Here is a 22693-nt window from a genome sequence, read left to right as displayed (position 1 = left end):
GGAAACATGAGAGCATGTTTGGGAAAGGTGCAGAGGAGGAGGGAGAGAGAACGAGGCGAGCTGGCAGTAGGGAGAATATTAGGAGGAGAAGGAGAGGGAGAGAGATGGATGATAGACTTAGAAGAGATAAGAGAAGGGAAAGGAGAGAGGGAAGGAGAGAGTGAGGAGAGTGGAGAGAGCGTAAGAATCAGAGAGAGAGAAAGAGAAGGGATGTGAGAAAAAGAGAAGGTGAGAGAGAGAGGGAGAGAGAGAGAGGGAGGGAGGGAGAGAGAGAGTATGAGAGAAAAGAGAAAGAGAATATAGAGGGTGAGAAGAGAAGAAGAAAAAGAGAGAATAAAATGATACAGCGGAAACGGAGGTCCAATTAGGTTAAGAGTAAGTTAAAGAAATGTAGATAGCGAAGCAAGATAAGAGAGAGAACAGTCGGAATAGAAAAGAGAGAGAGAGGAGAGGTTAGGAAGGGAGAGAGAAAGCGAGAAGAGCGTAGAATAAGAAGGTAGAGATAAGCTAGATTAAGTTGTGTACGTAGAAATAAGTTTAGACGGAAGCTATCAATGGTTGTAAAATAATTGTAACCCCATAGGGGATCTAATAAACACATCTATCTATCTATCTACTTAATTATGATAAAACGTTGCAAATTAACCTCAAAATTGAATTTTAAATAAATGTTTATTTTATTATAAGTTTATTTCACATATAATATATAGATCAAAAATACTTATTCTTATCTAAGACTCGTTGTATTGCAGTATTGCGCCATAAAAGCACAACCTGATGAATCTATGTTTGCACAAATCTACATATATGTACATATAGAAAGCATACTGAGACTGGGACATATAGCAAGGATCAAGTAAGTATATCCTTACGGATCATAAATAATCCTCTTACGGATCATAAATAATCCGTAAGAAATTAACATTTTGATTACTTCCTTTATATTTTGTCTTGTTTTATTTCTTGTTTCTTATATACACCACTCATCAATAATTTGTTCCGTTATATTATACTGAAGCAACAAGGAACACTATGCGTATCTTATATGATTTTTTATTATCATGCATATTTGTACATCTTCATATATATATGTGTGATTTATTATAAATAATATACAGGATGTCCCAAAAAGTATAGTTAAGTTTAAGGGCTTGTTATAAAAGTTTTTGTGAGTCAAAAATGTCAATAAACTATGTTTGATTAGTATAACTGTTACAGGAGTTATTGATCAATTCATTTATTTCTTTAGACTTACAAATTTTTAAAAGTAACATTAAATTAACATGTTTCAAATTTAATAAATATTAAAGTAATTATTCAAAATGATTATCTTGCTTCTGTATACACATTTTACAACGGTCAATCATGGAACTCCTAACATTAGTTAACGGTTGAGCGTTGATTTGAATGTATTGATAATCGAAGTTTATCATACAGACATAAGTTTATTGACATTTTTGACTCACAAAAACATTATTAACAAGCAACTCAATTTATGACTATATCTTTTGGGACACTTATACAAAATGCTCTGTACAGACATGAAATTATACTTATGACAAATACATAAACTTTTAAAATTACATTAAATCTAAATGTTTATAACCACATTTTTGAATTGATTTAAATAATAAATATGTATAAAAATATTAATGTTTTCAAATCAGTTAAAAATATAATGGTAAATATTTAAGTTTATATTATATGTGATTTTAGAGCCTAGAGTTAATAATATATCATTTCATATCCGTATGACACATTCTATGTATATTTATGTTATACTGATAATGTATCAAAGGCATATGTATATGTATGTGTGTGTATTTTTATGTGAAATTCTCATTCTCATATACATATGTTACAGACATTTGTACAAAAGAACCTCATATTATCAATCATATTATCAATTTGATTTACGGAATAAGAAAAATATTCTGTAAAATTAAGAAAAATTCTCTACATACATATATATATACATATACAGATGGGATAAAACAAAGACATAAAAGTAAAGTGGATTGAAAAATCGAAATTTAAAATCTCGAGTCGAAATTATTCCGGAAAAAGTCTTGGCAACGTACCAAGCAAAAATTCGTGCCCCGTGCACAAGTATTTAATTCCAACGAAAAATTAAAATTTCGTTGGAATCAACGCACCGAAATCCGCGTACGGCTCCTATATAGCCTATTTAATTCTCAATTTATATTTAATATAAAGGAGCCTTTAAATTCTTAATTATTATTTTATATGTGTATTCATTTTATATATTTATAAGTATAAAACATTGCGTTAAATCGAAAAATGTTTTAGATTATAGTTTTTTAACTTTGAGGGGGACATAAGATGTTGTTATTAGTTTGATCTTGGATCGTCGTTTGAAAGTCACGTGGAAGTCACCTTTAATTTCTTAAATGTGGAAACCCATATTTTTTAACAGTAATAGACACCCTATTTCGAGAAGTTTCCAAAATACTATAATAAAGTATTTTTCTTTTAAGTACTTTTCGAGTTATAAGGCATGAAGTTCACAATTTTTTAATATAAAATGTAAAATATTCAATATTCAAAGTAATCTTACCCTAATACTTTTATGCACAAAATAATGAGACCAATTAATTGGTGTAAAGAAAACAGACAATTGTTTTTTAAAAAATATGTAATTTGCAACATGCAGCTGCATACTTTTTCTTCCAAGCACCTATATATGTTTTCTTAACACCAATTGATTGGTCTCATTATTCCGTGCATAAAATATTAAGGTAAGATTACCAAAAACTGAATACTTTACAAGATATTTTACATTTTAAGTCAAAAAATTACCTTCAAGCCTTATAATTCGAAAAGTACTTAATGAAAAAATATTTTATTATAGTGGTTTGGAAAACTCACGAGGTAAAAGCTACGAGAATATGTAATAAAAAATAGAATGTTCCGCGTGTTTAAAATATTTAAAGTGACCTTGCCCTGACTTTGACAACGCCACCCAAGGTCAAACCAATGGTACCATTTTATGTCCTCCTCGAAGTCACAAAACTTTTGTCTGAAACATTTTTCGATTTAACGCAGTGTTTCTGAGATATTTGAGTGAATTCTTTAAAATGGGACACTGCATATTTTATTTTGTTTACTATTTTAAATGAAAGCACCATAATTTTCTTACATAGATCGATTTCTCATAATATTTGGCGTAAAAAATTGTTAGAGTAGAATAATTAAAAAATGAATGGTTTGCGAGATATTTTATGTTTATTTTGATACATTTTGACAAAAAATATGAAAAATCTTATAATATACTCATTCTTCAATAATCTTATTTTAATAGTTTTTTGCATAGAATAATGAAAAAAATCAATTGGTACAAAAAAACAATTTAAAAAAGTTATTAAAAAGAGTATACAGTCGCACATTGCAAATTGCAATTTCATTAATCACAAGAATACATTTTTCTTGCATCACACATACAATTGATTTATCTTATTAATCTATGCAAAAAATTATTAAAGTAAGATAATGAAAAAATTAGTATAATAATTTTATATTCATCTTTTGTCAAAATATGTTAAAATGAAACATAAAATAAATAATTCATTTTTCGATTATTCCACTCTAACAATTTAATAACCTCAAAATGCCACACAATTTTTGTAATTACAATGTTTTTGTAAGCTCTCAAAATAACAAAGATATTTTGGATGAAAAATGTTGTGTGTGTATGCGTGGCCCACCCTGTATATATAATTATCATTTTACCAATATTATATTTCAACATATTGTTGCGTCCTCCGGACGCCTCTGGCAATCCTCCCGAGATATCTTACTCACACAAGCACTCTCTGTTACGTCCGCGCGGAGTCGCAGGGTATAATTCGCGGAATATATTTTCACGAACAACGTACTCGGACTATTGCGCAAGACAACATCGCTTTTCGGAGATTTACTTCCGGGGATTGCCCGCGACGGAGGCTATCCGAATATATGGTCACGCGTCCAGAACGGATAGATACAAGAGTGAATAGGAAACACGAATTTGCGTTGTTTAGTTAGAGGTATTCTGGGTACCTGTCGAACGAATTGTTAATCGCGTGGAAAACGGTCACTACTGTATTGCCGTCACTGTTCGTGTAGGGAGTTTCTTCTCCGTCGAGATACTTTAGATATGCGATTTGACACACGAGACAATGGTGGTGTGGATCGCGAGTTTGTGTCAATCTGTTCAAATTACACACGGAACACGTTATTCCAGTGGGCAACTCACCGATTATGAGGAGGTGCTTTACTGAAATTACCCAATTAGACTTTTCGCTTGTGCTTAATTTGAAGTAACAACGTATGCACAACGCGGCGTCCGTACCTAGATGAATGTACCCTGTGGCACGTTAACAATAAATCGTCTCGACAGTCTCGATTGTCTCGTATTCCTCCTCAAAGGGTGGAATAATATAGTTGGAAAAACTACGCGGACACATGAGTAATATATTGTTTAAACAATTAAAGCGTGTTAATATTGGAAAATATCCGTTCTCTTACTCTAGCACGAAAAACGAAACCGGCCAAAGAATTTGGAAAGAGAAATCGCTCCTTTGTCTTTTTTTTTTATGACTGACCCTTTTTTCTATCGGACCCGAGTTTCACTTTTATGACTGACCCTTTTTTTTTTATCATGACCCGAGTTTCACTTTTATGACTCTGTAGCTACGTACTATTTTAGTTTGGTTTGCCCGTTGAAAAAGTTGTTCATTTACAGTTAAAGTAGAACGTTATTGTTACTTTTAAGTGAAACCGAAGGATCATAAGTTGACGAGAGATATTTCTTTTACTTACCTTTTAGTCGAGCTTGTAGTTGGTGGGTGGCAGTTCCACGATGTTTTGGAGTGGCTTCTCATATTGCTCGTGCAAGGCTTCAGCTCTGCGTTGGAGGTAACCGGATTTGCGGGGGTCGTTTTCTGGGATGTCGACTGGCGGGGGCTCAGGTTTTTTGATGTCGATTTGCGATAATTTCGCGGGCCACTCTCTTAATAGCACGTGTTTGGTGAATAATGCCTCGTAGTCAGGATCGTTGTAATAATCTGTGCCAATAATAGCTGAATATTCGTTTGGTTTTGCCGGGTGGTAATAACGCGCGACTATTCGACGAAGCTGATTCTTCCTTCCTGCACGGCGTGTCTTAGGCATTATAAATCATATAGAACATTCTGGAGACTGCGTTACTTTTACAATAAGTCGACGTGCGGCGGTCCTCACTGTCGGTTATTGTTTCGGTATATGACTGTGAGCGGGTTGTCCTCTCGAAACAGTCATTACAGGTTCCAGAATTTAATAGAAGAAATGAATTGTTTAGCAACGATGAGCGGTTCGTCCTCTCTAAATCGCAGCCTAGAATTCAATCGATAATAGTTTATTTAATAAGTAATTATACGACACGTGCACGCTGGAGAAGCAACTGAATTTAGAGATTTTGAGAATAAATATAAGATGTAGAACTAGAAACGCGTGAGGTTAAAGATGAGGTTGTATTTTCAAATAAATATTAGAATTGTTCATATAAAACACACAATTTATTTAAAGTTAACACTAGACGCACTTAATACAAAAAATCAAATCTTAGAGTTAGAGCTTATTATTAGATTTAGAATTAGAATTAGAATTTGAACTAGGATTTAGAGTTAGAGAGCGTTCGGAGTAGAACTGCTCTGGTTGGAGTCGCGATTAGAACTGACTAAGTTTGGGACTGATCTGAGGTCCTTCGTTTCGGCGGCTCGGAGTTGCGGCGGCCCATGGTGGGGGACGCTTGCCGTAGTGGGAACGCTCACCGTGGTGGGAAAGTTCCTAGGCGCTACGCAGCGCCACGTTTAGGTACTAGGCGGAGTTAGGCATCATGGCCGTTGCTGGCGCGCTTTTCAAACAGCGTTAGGGGACTTAGAATTATTTGTATGAGAAACATAAGAAAATGAAAAATGTTTAGCGGCCGGACGTGACATCTCTCACTCGCGCGCGAAATAAATCAAGACACGATTGTGAACAGATTGGTGTTTAATGGAGTGATAACCCTTTGAGATACAAATAGAAGAAGTACAATTAATATTGGGAAAGTAGTCTGAGGTCTCGTAACGTCAAAACGGTATGACAGCTAGACCAAGACTAAAAATGGTGCCGGAAAACAAACGAAAGTCCGAGGTTGTTTATCAACAACCCCCTTGACGACAATCCCAATCTCCCGGAAACGTATACGGGGTGATCCCGAGGATGAGGATGCAGATATTGATAGAGATTCCGCTAAGAACTCAAGTACGCGAGAAACTGGGGGAGAGAAACACTCGATGTGATTTCGTACGCAGAAAGTCCACCACAACCTAAGAGGTTTAGTGTATTGGGCAATTGTAGCTTTCGACAGTGAAGCTATCGTTGCATCCAACGCTGAAAGCAGTGTTCCTCTTTTCAAGAAGGCCTGGCTGACAATCTCGCGGCTGCCAGGGAAATTTTGCTCCATACCGGATGGTAATCCCTGAAGGGAGATGTGAGCATGTCAATATGGTTTAAATATGATCGGGCTACCAATAATCATACTATTAAATAGAGGGAACCACGGCTGGGCAGGCCACCAAGGAACGACCACCACCCTCTCTGCCTTATCCATAATAATTTAACGTAGCACCCTTAGGATTAAGATAAAAGGGGGAAAGGCATAAAATCGTAGATTACCCCAATCTAATGAGAACGCGTCAACCGCGTACGTTAACGGATCCGGAACCCAAGAAACAAAGTACGGGCATTTCGAATTGATGGATGAAGCAAATAGGTCTATATCAAAGTGCGTGCCCAAAGTGGAGTTCTGTTCTGCGAAAGTAGCTCCCTTCTAGGGTTCATTCGGTTTCCTCCGAGATGACCCTAGATTCTGCGTCTGCTTCGAAGTTTTGAGCGGAGGGGATGTAGGCCGCGTATATAAAAATGTTCCGATCTGTGCACCAATCCCAGATTTTATGTGCCAAATTAGATAGGTGAGGAAATCTAATGGAACCCATGCGATTAATGTAAAGATAAGGCTGTAGAATTATCTACTCTCAAAAGGATCTCACAATCTTTCAGTTCCGATGCGAAACACCTCAAGGCATGGAAAACAGCTAGGAGTTCTAGGTAATTAATATGCTTCTGCTTGTCCTCTGGCGACCAAAATCCATATGTTCGATTATTGCCATAAACAGCTCCCCAGCCTGATAAAGAGGCGTCCGTGAAAATTTCAAGCTTAAAAGAACCTGATCTAATACAATTCCACTGAGATGTGTCCGAAAAAACAGATTCCCACCATAAAAGATCTTCCCTAATAGAATCTGGAAGCGACATCTGAGCTTCGAAGTTCTCTTCTGCTGCCCTGAGCGCCAAGTATTTCTCTCTCTCTAACGATTTAGTGTGCAAAAGCCCATATTGCACAGCTGGGCAAACAGCGATTAAAGAGCCGATATAACTCGCAAGAAATCTAATGCTGCACATCCGCAGTGACAACAGGGAGATTGTTCTCTCCAAAAGAATCCTTCTCTTCTCGGCTGGAATTGACACTGCAAATGCTTCCGACTCGAAGATGAGGCCCAAGAAACGACAGGATCTTGATGGAACAAGATTGCTCTTACTCTTGTTGATGAGAAAACCTAAAGATTGGAGAAGGTTAATCGTTGCAGTGACGTTCTTTTTACAACAATGAGACGAAGGCGCGATGAGCAAGAAATCATCCAAATGAACAACCGAGAGGAAACCTCTCTCTCTAAGAGAAGAGAGAACCGGCTTGAGAATTTTCGTAAAAATATAAGGGGCTGACGCGAGACCAAACGGCAGGACCGTAAATTGGTAAATTTGATCCTGGAACCGAAAACGGAGATACTTCCTGTGTTCCTGATGTATTGGAACAAGCAGATACGCGTCCTCCAAATCAATTGACGCAAGGTAGTCCCCCGGGGAAAGCAGGCGATCTATTGTTTTCCAATTCTCCATTTTGAAATGAGGGGCGTAAATATAGTTGTTAAGGCCCTTCAAATTCAGAATAAATCTCCAACCCCCCGAAGATTTCCAGATCACAAAATATGACGAAATTGATCCCTACAGCTCACCGCCCGCTCGATTGCCCCTATCTTTAGAAGCCTGGCCACTTCCTGAGTACAAATCTGCTCCTCCTTGAGCGATAGACGAGGAGAAGGTTATATCTCCTTTTTTTTGACGCTGTGGAAACCTCCATGAGGTATCCTTGCCCCCTGGGTAGAGAGCAAGGGTTATGTGGGATTCCTTCTCCTCATCCCAGGGAGAACCGTGTTCTTCCCTGTGATGGGGCACAGAAGGGGACCGCACTAAAACACAGCGGGTGTCCTTCCCGGGCGTTAGGTAGGGGGCGGCGAGGATGCTGGTATCCCATGCCGACTCGCCGCCCCCCCGCCTTTCCATCTCGGGGGAGAGCCACGGAGTGGCTCTCCCCTCCGCCAGCTTGCGGACTTCGCGGTTGCGACGCAAGGTGACACCAGCCTCACGTCGCGCCCTCCCAAAGAGCTTGGGGGGCAGGGTCACGGCTCGAGTATTCCCGCTCGAGCCGGGGCCCCCCGCTTCCAGGGCTGGTGCTTCCTCCGACCTCCAGAAGGTGGTCGAAATCGGCATTCAGCCCCGGAGGCCCTCACCAGAGGACCCTCCTCAGAAGGAGAAGGGCCCTCTCCACAGCGGTGGTGCCCCCACCCCGGTGCCATACGACTCCCGGTGTGAGGGCACCACTCGCTGCATCTCCGTCCGTGGGGGGAGTCGCGCGCCTCGGGCGACCAGGCCGAAGCCCGGATGCCCGGGAAACGCGACTCCCCCGGCCTCCCTGATTGCGACTCCTTCCGCCCCGAAGGGGGTTAGGATTCGGCCGCAACCGAGGAGGTTGCCCGTTTGGGGGCTAGAGCGAGTGCACCCCGCCGAAGCGAGGGCCAGCCGCCCACCCCCCAATTCCCGAGAGGCCGCCGGGGGAGGAGTTCAGGACTTATGTGTCCCGAGTCCCCCCCCGGCGACCTCATCTCACCCCAGTATTATCTGGAGTGTGGGGAATGACCCTCCCCCGGCCCCCACCACGGCGATTTTCTCGCCCAGGCAGCCAGGAGGGGTCGTCCTTCTCCTCCCGGGCCCCAGGAGAAAGAACGTTGTGGCGGGTGTTTCTTCCCGTCCGCTCTCTCTCCCCCCGCCTCCTCCTTCTGTTGGAGAACTCTCTCGCAGTAGGAGGAGAACGCACTCCATCTCTCCTCCGAGCCCACTATGGCTGAGACCACAGTGGGCAAACTGAGGTCAGCCCTCACTGCGGCTGTAAGGTCCGTCCTTTCATCTAACCATGCAGAGCAATCTGCAAGGGTATGTTGGGCATCATCCCTTAGGTGGTCACAGTGGTGGCATTTTGTCGTCCTCTATTCCTAATTCGACCCAGGTACTCCCCAAAGCAGCCATGCCCGATGAGCACCTGGGTCATTCGGTAAGATACACCCCCATGTGCCCTGTCAAGCCAGTCCTTGAAGCAGGGCAGGATAGCCTCGACGGTCCTACGTCCCGGCAGAGGTTCAATCTCCTGAGGGGATGGTGCACAAATGGGAGCCTGTAACCAGCAATGGCCTGCAGAATCCTTGGATCCGAAGAAATGCGTCTTCACTCAGGGAAGAACAAAGAGAGTCTACCGGCGATCCTTACCTCGTCACCTATTACCTCCTCCTCGAGTGGGATCTGGGACGGTGTGGCGTTCGGCGGTTGTAGCTCGATGCCCCTGCCCGTTTCGATGTCGCTGACCTGAAGGTCCGAGCAGGGGCTCTGGCGTTTCACTGCCTGGACGGACCCAGCCGTGTCGCTTGTTTTATCGGCTGCTGAATTTTCTTGAAAACTGTCGGTGCAGCCTTGACAATGTCTCGGGAGGATTTAACCATGGCTGAAGCTTTCTTTATCTCCTCACCAAATGAGACCCCGAATAAAAATTCGTCTGCCGGAATAGCATCCACCGTATTTTTAGCTGTTAAATTAAGGGCCGGTGTAATCTGAACCCTTCTGGACAGGTAGAGGCGATAGAAAAGATCTGCTAAAATTTTAGCGCCCTCGCTCACTTTTGCAACAGCCAAACGAGCCTCTTGGCTCAGAGAATATTCATAGTTTCGTACATCTTGTTGACGATGTAAAAAAATTTGGACCACTTGACAACTTTAGTGCGTTTAAGTTTGAGAACTACATGCAAGTGTTGAAAAAGTATATCAGAAAAGCAGAAAAACCTTTTTCCAAGTGGTACGAACAAGTGATACGAAGATGTATTGAAAAAGAAATTAATTTAAATACATCAAGTACATTGACTAATTTGTCAGATTCTATTCTGATACATCCAAGTTTAATATCATTACATAACGATGGTCCACTTTTACTCGACTGCAATAATCCACAATATAAAATTTTCAAATATGTCAACGAAATAACATTTAAAATTGGCTCATATGCAGATAATTGTTGTGGTTTAAATTGCGGTGCTATAGTATGTATTGAAAACATGGCTCATTGCAAAAAACGAAATATTCCTGTTATTATTGGATATAAACTTTTGGAAAAGGAAGATTTCTTTAATATACCTTGCTCATCGTTGCTTGGGTTGCATCAGTTGCTTTTATTCCGTGAAATCATTATCAGATTTGAAATCATGGCCATTAAAAAATGTGATTAAAAAATATGTCAAATTACCATACGAAAATGCTAAATACGCATTTTCCCATTAATACACAGCGAATAAATAAATTATATTCATTGACACACAGAATGACTAGTAAATTTTATGCAATCGTGGAATTCGAAGATGGAATACAAGTTATACCAAATAATTGATTAAGTGGAGACTTAAAGAGAGCTTTTTGGCCAAATTTTACAAACAACAAGCGATATGATAAAGCAGTAAAATTGAGGGAGGAGCCAGAAAGTACTTGGTTGGAGCATCCCATTCGGAAAATATATGGAACATTTCGTAAGCAATGTTATATTTTTTTCTTATATCTGAAATATGTTATTCTTTTGCAATAAATATGCGGCCTGCTACTTAAGATCCCTTGTTTAGGGTCGATTATTCCAACTTCTTGGTAAGTTTTACTCGACAGGTAGCATATTTTCGTCTCTTTTCATAAGTTCTAAAAATGATATGCTACCTGTCGGATAAAACTTACCAAGAAGTTGGAACAACCGGCTCTTAAAGAATAAATGTGTCTCACATTTAATAAATTTCAATCTTTAAGTTAAAATTGTAATTAAGATTAAGTAGCTGGCCGCCACTGTATATGTTGCTTTTTGTAAAAATATAAAAAAATATGGTTTATTAAATTTAATGTTTATTAAATTATTATTTACTAAATTTAATTTTAAAAAAATTATATATATATATTTTTTAGAAAACTACGCAGTCGCAAGAAAAAAGTTAAAAGATGCCGATGAATTATTCGACATTAACTCTGGCACTGATATAGAAGAAAATTTTTAAAAATTGAGAAAAATTAGAGCCGCTAAAGTTCATGATGAAACGAGTAACGATGATGATGAATTGTCAGATGAAATGGTACTAATCTCAGATTCCAAAATTTCCAAACAAGCATTCCATGTCTGCAGAAACCACCAAGAGAAAACATCGAAAATTACAAAAGATGCATCAAAAGGTAAGTACAATATAATAATATAAAAATAATAATAGATTGAAGTAGAGAAAATATTTTAATAATAAAACACCGTTTATGAATTACAGATGTTAATTCTGAGAAAAAATACACAAACATAAATAAAGAAAGTATACAAACATAAATAAGGAAGTACAAAAACACAAATATAGAAAAAGGAACAGATGATTCTTGTATGATTTCATTAATTTATTCAATTATAATTATTGAAATATGTATATATATATATATATTTGCGCGGGAACTCATTGTCGCGCCGTACTGCGTACGTGTAAGCAGTATAACTCGACAGTTACAACGTGTTATAACGTGTCGAATAGTGTGATATAAACTGTGATATTTTCAGTGATAAAATATATATAGTGCATAATAGGATCAGGCAGATTAAACAAATCTTTGTCTCTCAGTACTCGCAAGTAGAGATACTATGCCGGTTCTAACTCAGGTCCTCTGAGGAGGGTGCGGGGCGCGGGGGGTTCTCCGGGGCGAGGGGTATGATGTCACGCGGGGCGGGGGTATCTCGATGGTGCGAAGGCTGACGTCACGCGGGTGGAGGGGATGTTTCGACAAAGGAGAGGGAGTTTCTGAGTGCATTTGTAGATGGTATCTTTACGACTTTTTTATGAGGGTTCTTAGACATTTTCCCAAAAAGGTATAGAACAAGCGCCGATGATTGACAATTTTGTACCCTCGTTAATATAATTTTATTACGGAAGCGCCGATGTCCGGCTGCTCGAACTTGTCAACGGAGCGTTCTAGAATCCATAAAACTATGTTTTTTTTTTCATTTTATGGACAAAATATCCATTAAATGTCCATAAAATCATTAGGATATTATGGAAAGGAATGAAGATTTTAAGGCCGACGCTGCGACGAACATGTCAAACGTTATTTATAGGTGCAAATGTAAAAGCGTTGACGTTCGGCAGCTTTGTATCCTCGCGGAAAATCGGTCGTAAACGAGAGCGAAACATCTTCCTTAATATTTTTTAAGGAAGAATGCAATGTATCGGCGCCAACGTTCGGCAGTTTTGTACCCTCGCAGAAAATCGGTCGTAAACGAGAGCGAAACATTTTTCTTAATATTTTTTAAGGAAGAATGCAACGTATCGGCGCCAACGTTCGGCAGTTTTGTACCCTCGCAGAAAATCGGTCGTAAACAAGAGCGAAACATCTTCCTTAATATTTTTAAGGAAGAATTGCGATAATTTTGAGAGGAATGGAGGTTGAAGTTTATGGAGAGCGGGTCTATCTCAGCAACGTTCGTCATAAAGTCTCGAACAGTCAACGTGTCAGAGCGTGAAAAAAAGTGTAAAACAGTTTTTAAAAAATGGAATTTATTGGAGAGATATTTGGGCGACGCTTCTTTGAATCTCTAATTACGGGGCTATTCCGGAATGCCCCCTTCCTGGGGACACCATATATATATTTCGAGAGGAGTTTGAAGGAAGACGATTCATTGAATGTGTTGTAAGGGCCATATTCTGCCTCTTCGCAATGTCGGTAAGGCTTATTATTATATACATATATATTAATTTTTTTATTTTAATTTATTTAATTTTTGTTTTTTAATTTAATTTTCTTATGATGTTTTTACTAATTATTAATGATATTAATATTTTTTCCAGAGCTTTATGATGTCTGACGTTCAAATTGATGGTTTTGTGAATGTAGAAAGAAGGAGAGATGTGAGGTACTGGCGGCGGGTGGATCGTGAACTTCATGATTGGTTGTGGGGTGACCTCCCCGAACAAAACAATAATTATTTCGATTATGAGGATCGCTTCAACTTGAGACCAATGTTTGGGGAGGAGCTATATCCAGAGGATGAAGATTGGAATTGGTATGTGTCTTTCTTTTAATAAATTAAAATATTAATATGTAAATAATAATATATTTAATATATAATTTGTTGTAAAAGAAGCCCTACCCGGCTGCCCCCACCGCTGCCACCATCGCGCCGCTACATATATATATTTTAAATCATATTATTAATAATCATATATTTTTTATTATATATATATTTTAAATTTTTAATTTTAATAACATACACAATTATCAATATTAAACATACTCATTTTAAGAATCAAAATTATTTTAAATATTAAAAAATATATAGTTTATTTTAGAATAATTCCTCTTTCCATCTATATTAAGAATATTATAAAAGAATTATTATATATTAATATTATTATAAAATAATTATATATTAATATTATTAAAATATTATTAAAAATTCTCTATCGCGAACACCTCGCGCTCTTCTTCGCTTCATCATCTCTCGCAACATCTCTCTCTCTCATGCATATACGCCTCTCTTGCAATATCTCGCTCGCGTGCGCCTCGCGCTCTCTCTTTCTCTCGTAAGCGCTATCTCTCGCGATCCCTAGCCTCGCAGTCCCTAGCCTCGCAGTCCCTAGTCTCTCAGACTCTAGCGTCACGTTCCCCCTTCCCCGCATGACGTCATCCCCCGCAAGGACCAAGCAACTATTGGGAGCTATACGTTTGAGAGCTGGGACTGCTTACGGGTGGGAGAAAGATGGAGAATGGAAATGCATGCAAAGAAATTACATCATAATTTAGACTTAAAAACTCTTTATTCTTCTTTTAAATATATTTTTCTTACATATTATGGACTAAAAACTAAAGCTGTTAGCTCGCAATCAATGAGCTGATGCTTGTTGAAGGCGTCGCTAGCGCGTATTACATTTGATACTTCTTTAGGATTCGTTACATTGGACGCGATATTTGAAAATTGCGTAAACTTGATATCGACTGTATTGGTAATTTTAACCAATCGGTCAAAAGTTACATCAATGCATGGACCGAGATCGAACATACGATGTAACGTCGATTCGATCATCATCATGCATACATTTGAAGATTCAAGACTTATTAACTTGGCGTCGTTAATCGTACGAACTCGCACTGTTAACGGTCCAACGCTTATAAAACTATAGGCATCTTTAGAATCATTTCGAAGCAGATTCTGAATATTGTGAAGTTGCTCGTAGAGTCCCTTCCACGCTTCGAGAGATAGTATCAGTTCCTTTCCTCGATGATCTCCTATGGCGATTTCCACGTAACTCGGTGGATTCACTTTGATACCAATTTCAAGGAATTTAAATTCCGTAGCTGTCAATGCATATCGTCTACCTAGTGTACGAACTGCACGAGGCTCCAACGAAATGCTGTAAAAATGAAATTAGTTTGAAAAATAATACAATTTGTAAAAATATAAAGACATAAAAATAGAAAAATAGAAAAAGTTAATCTTACTTGTCGCATTTGTTCTCAAACGATGGAGTTTCATTACAATACGGTATGTAATTATTCACATGTCTGCCGGAGCCGCTGCTTCTTCAGCGTAGTACATATTTCCAGATTAAAAGTGAACCACCAGCACGAACGGTTAACGCAACATTGATCGTATAAAGAAATTAATCGAGTGTTGTACATGACGCTTATTTTTAAAAGTAGTGGGGTAAATGTGGTGGGAGATTCTAGAATACTATTGGCGCTATGAAATTTAGGAGAAGAGGAAACGGCGCTCGGATAAAAAGAATTTTTAGAACCGATTCGTGAGGAAAGGATTGGGGAAGGGGAATAAGAGATAAAACACATTAATGTTTAAATATTTTATTTTTCCAAATCTTGCAATTCTTTCTGGCGTTGCGACCACCAGTTAAATATTTTGAATACATTTTGTAATGCGCAATTCTTAACATGTTTTCCACATCGCATAGTGTTTTTAACATCTAGATTATTTAGAGACTCGATATCGTCGTAATCAGCATCCAAGGTCTCAATAATGAAACCGTTTCCCGCGTCATCCAATATATCGGCTAACTATTCTCGCTTTTCAAGTCCTTTTACATATACGAGAAAGGATTCTTCTTCTTCTTCTTCATGTGGTCCACCAACGATAGCTGTTGTAATCAAACGCTGAGCCATGCTATATGGAACGTTTCCATCTTTCCATTGTAATCCATGATGATTTCGAGTCAACCATGAGGCATGGTGTCTCTCAGATTTTATGAGCACGCCCCATGGTACAGGACATGCGAAAAAATAATGTGACAAACTAAATCCTCTTCTCAGGATTGCCGCTTCCTTTACAATGAATTGTTTATTGAGGATAAACCCCTGTAGATCCACAAACGTTGGTACGGGCATGACGAGATCTCTCTCTTCGATGCATCAGTTAGAAAGAAGAATGACAACCATCTCATAAAACTTTGATTTATATTCTGCTATGCTTCCCCCTCTCTCTAAATTGTTGGTGCGTTTAGGTGATTTTGCGCACAACGTTGGTCAACGGGTTGTACTGGATCACGCGATCGTGTATGATGAGACAGTACGCAGTGGTATTCATCGGCACATTCTCCTTACACTCGAATTCTAATCTCACATTCACGGTTGCGCTCTCGACCGATTCGTTTTGTCGAGAACAATCGATGATCACGAACGGACCGTTACGTAGAAACATTGAGACGGTGAGACTCGGCTCGAGATACTCGTATCCATAATAGTTCTTGCAGAAACGCGCATACGTATCGTACAGAATCGACCATCTGTTTTTATCGAAATCCAGATTCATATCGTCGTACGGATAACATTCCGAGTTCAGATAGAGTTTCACATTGGTCATCTTGCAATCGTCGAATCGGCTCATATCCTCAGACATGATGTTTTTCCGACCTGTCTGCAGAGCGAAGATAACATATCGTGGCTTCTCCAGCTGAGTCGCTGTCTTAATGGCCCATAAATGCTTGGTTGTACGCTGCAATAGCGGATATTCATACAGATCCCACGAGCGAAAACCCATGCTGAGGTAATGTCCGCTTTCCAGAGCGCGCAGCATCGACAGCTTCTTAATCTCGCTCAACAACACATGTGGCATTCGCCATTGTATCTTGAATATGTTGATCACAGGCTCCAGCATCGAATCTCCAACCAGACAATTGTTGTCGTTGCGCGATCGTATTAAGATTAACTCATGACGAGCGTTATTCACCACTCGTCTGTAATCCTCACAAAATCCCAATAACATGTAGAGCGGTACGCAAAAATTGAAGTTTCCATTCGCAGTAGTCGGATCAGTCCAGCCGGCGGTTCTCATAATCACGCTTCTATCGGATGATATCATTACATAGTTTTTGAGCAAACTTGTTATTCCCACGTTTCTGTTGCGATCAATCTCCACGCCATCGAGTTCGTATCGAATCTCATCGAACATGAATGCGACACAATTATTTCCCAGTATCACAGCAGATCCTTCGGCTGGTTTATTTATCTTTAGTTTTCCCTCGATGTATAGGAAACTTTCATACGGCAACGTATACAGATCTTGTTGTTGTATGGGTATTCTTATCTCATCACTGTGTCCGAATGTTGTGTTAGCGAACAAGTTGTACGTGTGAGTCTCGATCTTGACGATGCGATCGTCGAAGATTGGCTCGTCTCCAATGTTGAGGATGTCGGTCATTGTTCATATGTTTCGCACCGCGAATCCCAAAGATTGTAAAAACGCAACGTTTGATGCGTTCAGTTTCTTTTTCTTAGTGCAATCGGATGATTGGATATTAGTGAATGCCGACGTTGTTGTTGTTGTCGCTGGCTCCGTAAAGATTGTGTTATCTCTCGTATCTTTCGATCCGTTCAACACGAGCATCTCATACGCCGCACACGTACGTTATCGCTGTCGTCGTCGTACGTGCAATCTAATGGTGATCTCTTCTCCTCGAAAATCGAGCAATCGTCTGTCCTGGTCGACAAAGCGTAACGTTAAATCCGTAATGCTCCGCACGATGATCGGCAGGTAAATGATGTGCGCCGGTGTTTCTGATATCTTATATCCTGGTGGTACCCTCGGTGAAAATTCATGTATCATATGTACGAGTTTGCCGTTGCTGTACGCGTCCGCGGTCACATTACATTCTACGCGGATAATGTTCACGTTGATAATATTAATCGACATGTCCGACTTGTACCATTTTCGTGGGTGCAGTATACGGTTCGAGAATCCCAGCAGCGATCCAATGTTGTTAGGCTTGCTAAAATTCACTCTGTAGGCGCATTTGATCTCGATCCTCATCGTATTATAATTAGCGCGGAGCACTATCGGATATTCTCCATCTTCAAAATCACCGTCGTCATTCGTCCGAATATGCGTGGTGTCAGCGTGTTTTTTATCATCGTCACGAACAGCGTGTCGCGGACGTTTTCGTGAAATTGCATGTTTCAAAAACTCATGTATCGCTTGCAGCTCGTACGATCCCTCGGGAATCGTAATTTTCGCGTCATCTTTGCCAAAGTAAAATTTATTATTCGAGGAATTCACGTTCGATATCATATGATAAGTATTCATTGTCACGTCCGGCCGCTAAACATTTTTCATTTTCTTATGTTTCTCATACAAATAATTCTAAGTCCCCTAACGCTGTTTGAAAAGCGCGCCAGCGACGGCCATGATGCCTAACTCCGCCTAGTGCCTAAACGTGGCGCTGCGTAGCGCCTAGGAACTTTCCCACCACGGCGAGCGTTCCCACTACGGCAAGCGTCCCCCACCATGGGCCGCCGCAACTCCGAGCCGCCGAAACGAAGGACCTCAGATCAGTCCCAAACTTAGTCAGTTCTAATCGCGACTCCAACCAGAGCAGTTCTACTCCGAACGCTCTCTAACTCTAAATCCTAGTTCAAATTCTAACTCTAATTCTAAATCTAATAATAAGCTCTAACTCTAAGATTTGATTTTTTTGTATTAAGTGCGTCTAGTGTTAACTTTAAATAAATTGTGTGTTTTATATTAACAATTCTAATATTTATTTGAAAATACAATCCTCATCTTTAACCTCACGCTTTTCTAGTTCTACATCTTATATTTATTCTCAAAATCTCTAAATTCAGTTGTTTCTCCAGCGTGCACGTGTCGTATAAATTACTTACTTATTAAATAACCTATTATCGATTGAATTCTAGGCTGCGATTTAGAGAGGACGAACCGCTCATCGTTGCTAAACAATTCATTTCTTCTATTAAATTCTGGAACCTGTAATGACTGTTTCGAGAGGACAACCCGCTCACAGTCATATACCGAAACAATAACCGACAGTGAGGACCGCCGCACGTCGACTTATTGTGAAAGTAGCGCAGTCTCCAGAATGTTCTATATGATTTATAATGCCTAAGACACGCCGTGCAGGAAGGAAGAATCAGCTTCGTCGAATAGTCGCGCGTTATTACCACCCGGCAAAACCAAACGAATATTCAGCTATTATTGGCACAGATTATTACAACGATCCTGACTACGAGGCATTATTCACCAAACACGTGCTATTAAGAGAGTGGCCCGCGAAATTATCGCAAATCGACATCGAAAAACCTGAGCCCCCGCCAGTCGACATCCCAGAAAACGACCCCCGCAAATCCGGTTACCTCCAACGCAGAGCTGAAGCCTTGCACGAGCAATACGAGAAGCCACTCCAAAACATCGTGGAACTGCCACCCACCAACTACAAGCTCGACTAAAAAGTAAGTAGAAGAAATATCTTTCGTCAACTTATGATCCTTCGGTCACTTAAAAGTAACAATAACGTTCTATTTTAACTGTAAATGAACAACTTCTTCAACGGGCAAACCAAACTAAAATAGTACGTAGCTACAGAGTCATAAAAGTGAAACTCGGGTCATGATAGAAAAAAAAGGGGTCAGTCATAAAAGTGAAACTCGGGTCCGATAGAAAAAAAGGGTCAGTCATAAAAAAAAAGACAAAGGAGCGATTTCTCTTTCCAAATTCTTTAGCCGGTTTCGCTTTTCGTGCTAGAGTAAGAGAACGGATACTTTCCAATATTAACACGCTTTAATTGTTTAAACAATATATTACTCATGTGTCCGCGTAGTTTTTCCAACCATATTATTCCACCCTTTGAGGAGGAATACGAGACAATCGAGACTGTGGAGACGATTTATTGTCAATGTGCCACAGGGTACATTCATCTAGGTACGGACGCCGCGTTGTGCATACGTTGTTACTTCAAATTAAGCAAAAGCGAAAAGTCTAATTGGGTAATTTCAGTAAAGCACCACCTCATAATCGGTGAGTTGCCCACTGGGATAACGTGTTCCGTGTGTAATTTGAACAGATTGACACAAACTCGCGACCCACACCACCATTGTCTCGTGTGTCAAATCGCATATCTAAAGTATATCGACGGAGAAGAAACTCCCTACACGAACAGTGACGGCAAAACAGTAGTGACCGTTTTCCACGCGATTAATTATTCGTTCGACAGGTACCCAGAATACCTCTAACTAAACAACGCAAATTCGTGTTTCCTATTCACTCTTGTATCTATCCGTTCTGGACGCGTGACCATATATTCGGATAGCCTCCGTCGCGGGCAATCCCCGGAAGTAAATCTCCGAATAGCGACGTTGTCTTGCGCAATAGTCCGAGTACGTTGTTCGTGAAAATATATTCCGCGAATTATACCCCGCGACTCCGCGCGGACGTAACATCATCGTCGCTCAAATCTACGGCGGGAAAGTAGTTTACCGCGAGAACACTACTCTTCCCGGTCGGTGTGAATGTCATAGACATGTTGACTAAACTGTCAAACGAATACTGAGTTAAATAGCGCAATGTCTTTAAATTAATGTGCATCGACCGCTCGGAGAAACTGTAAGCACAATTGTCCACAGATGCTTTGATTGTAAGTTTGAACAGGTGTGTAATTGTATCTTTGTCACATTTAAATATCGTACCAATTCATTCGGCGGTCGAAGATTGCCGAAACTGTCAAAATATATAGCGCGAACCTCCCTTTTTGCATACGCTACCCAATGAGTACCCGATCCTTTAGCGTAATCCAAATTTACGATGCCGCTCTCGTTTCGATATATACCACCGATCGGTAATGAATCACGCATGAAAACACCTCTAAACGGAATGTGCATACGATTTGCCAGTTGTAGCAATTGTATGTTGGTAATTACGCCCTGCGGCATTTTTAGCGTCTCTTTGACGTTTTTTTTCCCCTTTTTTCTCGTTGAAACTCCTCGTCCGTGTTTGTATGGAGCGAGATACAATCCGTGACCTTCCATGGCGCGATTGTGACGTAGCATCTCTTGCAACTGACGTTGTGCAGCTTTTCCGTCGTTCACCATCTTTGCTACACCAGCCGCTCCACCGACCAGAGATCCGAGCGCGTCCAACATTGGTAGAATCGGTAATACACCCCCACGTTTCGCTACCGGAAGTATTCGTTTCTTCGCCATCCTTTTCTTCGTCTTCGTCTTTGTAGTCTTCAGGCCCATACCGAACTTCGTCTTGGCTTTCATCGCTGCCCAAACAGCTGTGACGGCGGCTCTCTCACCGAGAGTCGAATCTCTCGCAACAATGCGAGTTTGCGCTTCCTTGGCGAGTATCCTATCTACCGCGTGTCTCTCGATGAGATCGTTGCTTCGAGGGTACGCTATATCGTGTTCACGGCACGCCGCGTCCAATGGGTTGATACCTCGATCGCCTCTGGCTAATCGCTTTTGTAGTCGCGTGCCCGGACCGCAAAACTGATAGCCGGGGATATGGAATTCGATCGGAAGTGCGTTTATCGCGAGATTTAATAGGCTTCTACCTATTTTCGTTGACATTCGCTGCAATCTTTTATCATCGGCGCTGGACCGTCAATGTGCGTTCGCTGCCACGGTCGATTGTAATGTTCGAAACAGCGGCGATAGGTTTGAACCTCCAAATCCGCCTTTATATGTTCCGGAAGCTTGACCCACACGCAGTGGACGTAATTGCCGCACATTCGCAATAAAACTGTTTTCGACACAAATTGTAGCTGTTCAGCGCTCAAATTACAAATATCGTAAGGACTTGATAGCAGGACAAACATTTTATCGTTACTGAGCAATTCCGCGGTTCCGCGCAGCTATAAATAGGCAGACGTTCGATCTAGTCAGGAGTGTGAAAATGAATTTCGTGCGACAACCTTTCGCGATACGCGTGATGAATTACGACACCAGATTACGATCGATGGGGGACAACGCGGAGATGCGTAGACACGGTACGATACTGCCGACTACTATACGCGCGATCGTTTGCGGCCCCTCGAATTGCGGTAAAACTAACTTGTTGATTAGTTTGATAGAAAGCCCGCACGGCGTCCGCTTTGAAAACGTGTACGTGTACTCAAAGTCGCTGCAACAGCCAAAATATCGGTATCTGGAGAATTTGTTGACGTCGATCGATGAAATCGGCTATTTTACATTCTCCAATAACAGTGACGTCATTCCACCGAGCGAAGCATGTCCAAACTCGATTTTCGTTTTCGATGACGTGGCGTGCGACAAACAAAATACGATAAGAGAATACTTTATAATGGGACGCCACTCGAACGTCGACTGCTTCTATCTCTGTCAAACATACGCAAGAATACCGAAACATCTTATACGCGACAATGCAAACCTGCATAATCTTGTTTAAACAGGATGGTACCAACTTGAAACATATGTACAACGATCACGTGAATACCGACATGTCATACGAGGATTTTAGTGAATTATGTCGTACTTGTTGGCAGCAAAAGTATGGGTTCCTAGTGATAGACAAGGATAGCTCGCTTATGAACGGCCGATACAGAAACGGATTTAACGTGTTCGCGATACCGCAAAACAATTAGTCGTTGCCGATGTTCTGTCGAGAGGGGTGAACCACGAGCGTTCGACACTCTACCGACATGTCTGAGGATAATATTCGCGAGCGTGAAAAGATAACGAAGGAGATTGCGAAAACGAGTGAATCAATCCGCAAGAAACATCGCGCTTTGAAGACCGGTAAGATCGATGACGATATCGCGGTCAAAATTTTAGACCTATTATTGAGCCGATACAAAAGATTGTCGACAACTCGATCGCGGTGAAAAACGAGCCGGAAAGTACCGCAAAGATTAAAATCTTACCCATCAAGCGATACAAGGAGGAAGAGGAGGAGGAAGAGGAGAAGGATGATG

At 40.5% G+C, this 22693-nt stretch overlaps 1 pseudogene; it reads left to right on the top strand.

Moving 5' to 3' along the window:
- Window positions 1-10779: 10779 nt before the first annotated feature.
- On the top strand, window positions 10780-19208 carry LOC145943405 (uncharacterized; annotated as a pseudogene).
- The last annotated feature ends 3485 nt before the right edge of the window (window positions 19209-22693 follow it).

This window comes from Prenolepis imparis, unplaced genomic scaffold, assembly GCF_030444845.1.
Source record: "Prenolepis imparis isolate NDT839.2.m4 unplaced genomic scaffold, iyPreImpa1.0 SCAF_12, whole genome shotgun sequence".
Classification (NCBI taxonomy): domain Eukaryota; kingdom Metazoa; phylum Arthropoda; class Insecta; order Hymenoptera; family Formicidae; genus Prenolepis; species Prenolepis imparis.
Note: the sequence above shows the minus strand (reverse complement) of the source record. Positions and strands in the feature narration are given on the sequence as shown.